The 4,437-nt window shown below is 43.8% G+C and overlaps 1 pseudogene; it reads right to left on the bottom strand.

Moving 5' to 3' along the window:
• Positions 1 to 2,945: 2,945 nt before the first annotated feature.
• On the bottom strand, positions 2,946 to 3,626 carry LOC147626391 (germin-like protein 8-5 pseudogene; annotated as a pseudogene).
• Between the last annotated feature and the right edge of the window lie 811 nt (positions 3,627 to 4,437).

The following is a 4,437-nucleotide window of genomic DNA, read 5'->3' as shown; positions in this document are numbered from 1 at the left end:
TGATGCTGCACTGAACTAGCTCCCACTCCTCATATGATGAGGGGTACACATCAACCATAGACATAGACAATTTACATAGTTCATTAGACCATTATGAGAAAATGAAAGATTGACAAGGGATAGATTAATTTATAGTTTGGTCTATGCGAGGGCAATTTTATGTCATCTAGATTCTCAAGCACAAGCTCATTATGCATATATATATATATGCTGCACTAGGACTTCCTTGATGGTTTTCCTTCCAACCTCTATCTTGAAGTCTTTCACTCTTCCTTTCTATGACGCCCTAAATGTATTCTTGTTGCTTTTCTTTCTTCTCTTCCTTGACTGCATAAGGACCCATGTGCCCTTGGTGATTAGCACTTCAGTCCATTGATTTTGCGCATTGAGAGAGTTGGATATAAGTATAGCAAACAGTGATGATCTTACTCTCCTTGCCCTAGGAATTGAATCATCTATGATGGCATTAATGGAGCAAAATCATGATGATATAAAATGAGATTTGCTACCCATCTTTTCAAGAAGAAATGGCATACAAAAGGCTGAAGCTTCAGAAAATGGAGTGCAGTAGAAGGTAGAGGAAATGAAAAGAGCGTGAGATATTGTTTAAGCCCAAGAGGAAGTTTGAGAAGGAGAAAATTTTTCCTCCTTTTCAAAGATGTGTATTTAATACTTGAATACAAATAGAAGTTTTCCTCCCTACAAAAGTGTAGGTGTGTTTAATGCATTCGGGTGTGAAAAGTGACTATGAAGTGTAAGTAGAGTATATTTTCAGGTGAAAAAGAAGAGTTTTTGGATTTAGAAAAAAGAAATGACCTATTTTTCAACGTAACATTGCCTTCTTCTTGATTGGATGTTCTCCTTTTTCTCTCTCTACTAAAAGGTCCTACGAATGACCTCCAAAATGACCTACAAGAAAACATTGCCTCACCAGTGTTTGCATGCAATACTTGAAATGTTTCAGTAAAAGGCTTTCCAATGGCTGCTCCTCTACCATGTTTGAAGGAAAAATATCTGCAAACAAGAAATAAGTTCACTTAGATTGAAACATCTCTGTCATAAAATCTCACATACCCCTTTCTACCCGCGATACTTATTACGATTGCATGGAAATCGAGTTTGTTGGCGAAGATGGATATCTCGTGCTATGTAAACATGTTGTACCATGGCCACTAGTTTTCCATTGCTTGCCTTCTTGAAGCCTTATAAACGACCTTTCCAATGGTGCTCCATTACATTTTGTCATCGAGCTCGGTGAGGCCCAATTGCCATAGTCTATAGATAAACACAAGCGATCTTACGAAATGCCTCTCCCACCCAAGCACCATCATCGTCCTTCTTGTTGTGCAGGGATATCTCCTCGATCTCGTCTTCTTGGTGCGCCCATATCTTCTTGGAAGCTAGAGTAGAAAGGTTAGGGTTAGAGTAAAAAGGAAAGAGATCAAAGATGATGTGTAAACTAGGGTTAGAGTAAAAAAGAAAGAGATCAAAGATGAAGTGCAAACTAGGGTTTTATGGGAGCCTTGAAGATGAAAGAGATGGAGCTCCGAGAAGGGAGGGAGATTAAGATGAAGGAGAAAGTTTAGGGTTTCGGGCTTTAATGGTTTCATTAGGGTTGGGCAAATAAGATAGAGATGGAAGAGGAAGGGAGGAAGAGTTTGATTTGGACGTTCAAGAGGGAAAGCGGACTTGAAAATGAAATTTTTGACTACAATGAAATTTGAGATGGGTTTTTGGAGGGGAAAGTGAGTTTTGGGGGATCTCAAAATTTCAAAATTTTAAGGATTTTTTGAGCCACGAAAATGATGGGACCATATCTACCCTAAACCCCCTACTTTTTTAAAGGGACAAGTGTAATTATTAGTACTAAAAGCCTAGTCCCCCTCCCTACAGCCTAGTCTCCCTCCCTATATTCAAAGGAGACCAAATGTGCACAATCCTCTATTCCTATTGGTCCGTTGCTAATTACTTTCATTAGAAAAAGTCCCAAAATATGTTTAAATGTCTCCTAATGAGTGAAGCTACATGATGAGCACTCTATTGAGGATATGCCAGATTTTGTGCAGGAGTGGATAGATTCTTCTAGGAAGGGATGCATTTTTCCCTCTTAGATGCAAGATCATGGGTTTAGTGATTGGGAGTCGAAGGAATATTGCCCTTGGTGGTTGGATTATCCCATTGGGGAGTATCCCAAAAATGAGGCATATCATTATAAGGGTAAGATATCCAATTATACCTCCCATTCATAGTTTGTGCATTATCAACAACTTATGTTTTCTTCTTAATGACATGTATTACTCTAAAAGAAGCTTGATCCATCCGACCACCCGCGATCCATCACTCGCATTGCACTCGCATCTCTGTAGAGACTCTTTTAACCTCTGTATTAGTAGTAGGTAGAGAGCTTATCACAATTTTAATCTTAGAGAATTATTATAACACACTCACTCTCACACTTGCACTCTCGTCTTGCAGAGACTCAAATATAATAATTTTGCACATTCTAGCCTCTGTAGGGACTTAAAATGAAATTTCCCAAGCAATATAACCAAGCACAATGTTTGTCTCAACCTCAATCTTGACCTTGATCTCACTCAAAGTCTTGATTTGAATCTCAATCTAGATCTCAATCATCTTGATTGATTATGAAGAACACATTCTCTCTCTCTCTCTCTCAATATCTATCTCTCTTTTTCATAAACCTATGAGTGTGTATAAGTTGTGAAGGTATAGTTATATTCTAAAAATGTGATAATCAAGTTTTTAAAACCTAGTCACACAATGGGCATAAAATTTTGTGAGGCCATGGCCCATGTAGTTTTTTTTTTGGGGGTCAATAATCACGTGAGATAAGAAAACATTGTCATTATTTCAAAAGAAATATTCACGAGAGAACTAGTTTATTCACGAGAGTTGCGTGTATAAGTTGGCGGCGTCTAATCAAGCTAAGAAAGGGTTTTGCCGACGCTGGCAATGAGGCTTTCCACCTCATCCTTGTTGATGCCGAAGGCTATCTCTAGCACCTCCTCGGGGAGGGGTGGGTAGGCGTCGAAGAGAGCGGCGGCGAGTTGCGAGGTGCCCGGGTTCTGGCTATTGAGGGCGGAGATGGCGAGGGCGGATTGGTGCTTGTCGGGGTTGAGCTGGAAGTGCACAAGGCCGCGAGGGAAGACAAAGAGATCGCCGGGGGAGAGGGTCTGCTCAAAGAGGGTATTGTTGGGCGTGGCGGTGACGAAGCCCACCTTGAGCGTGCCCTCGGCCAGGAAGAGCACCTCGGTGGCGCGGGGATGAACGTGGGGCGGGTTTAATCCCTTGGGGTCGAAGTCGATGCGGGCGATGGACAGGCCCTGCGTGTTGAGAGCAAAGAAGTTGGCTGCACTGGCCAGGTTGACGGACACGCCCAGCCCTTTGATAGGTTTGGCGCGATGCTCAAGCATCGTGAACTTGAAGTCGGCGTCCTGCACCTCATTGGCCGGCTTGCAGGCGAACCCGTTGAGGGTGATCATGCTGGTGTTATCCGCCACACAGAAGTCCTGCAGAGGGTCTTCATCCGCGGCCCTCACTTCTAATATGAGCGGAGACATGAGCATCACCGCCAGTAGAAGCAGCAAGCTGCTAGCTGCTGCCATAGCTGTGGCTTGCGGACTGTGAGCGCGCTGGGATATTGGAGATGATGAGGAGCGAAAGCTGTGATATTGGAGATAGATGATCAGAAGAATAGGCTACGCCGATCCTCATGCGCCTGACGTCGTATTTATATGCTGCACGACGCCGCTGGCTGGAAAGAACGAGTCTTATCATCCGCTCTCCAAGGAACCAGTCCTATCCGCTCTAAGAAAGAGTCCCGCTTCCACAGACCCGGTCGACGTTCCCGCTATCTGATCTGCCGGAAGGGAGGACGTCACAGTGATTGGACGTAGTCTCCTGCCAAGACCTTGTGATTTATGTTGTATCCTGACGCTCGCTGTAGTCTACGTGCCACGGACGTGCCGGCCATACGTGCCACGCAGGACTCGAAGTTGAAGGAGACGTGGAAGTTGGGACCACATGTGACACGGGTGTGAATGTGACTCGCCTTCCTGTTCTCAAATGAATCTTTTAGAGAGAGAGAGTTATTTGTGACTCGCCTTCCTTTTCTCTTATGAATCTTAGAGAGAGAGATGTGTTAGTAGGGGTGAGAGAGAGAGGGGGGGTCTATGTGCTAGTAGGGGTGAAACAAACCTAAGCTCTCTAAGTGTGTGCCTTTACACACACACAGACCAAAGGCTTGTTTTAAGATTTTCTCACGTCATGCAATTCATGAGAAAGAGAGAGAGAGAGAGAGAGATGGGGGGAGACTAGAGTGTGTGTGTGAGAGAGAGAGACAGATGGGGGGAGACTAGAGTGTGTGTGAGAGAGAGGGGAAGGCATGGTAGTGGGTGATAAGTATTCCACCTGAGA

Source organism: Cibotium barometz, chromosome 22 (assembly GCF_041138505.1).
Source record: "Cibotium barometz isolate CiBa-2024 chromosome 22, ASM4113850v1, whole genome shotgun sequence".
NCBI classification, from domain to species: domain Eukaryota; kingdom Viridiplantae; phylum Streptophyta; class Polypodiopsida; order Cyatheales; family Cibotiaceae; genus Cibotium; species Cibotium barometz.
Note: the sequence above shows the minus strand (reverse complement) of the source record. Positions and strands in the feature narration are given on the sequence as shown.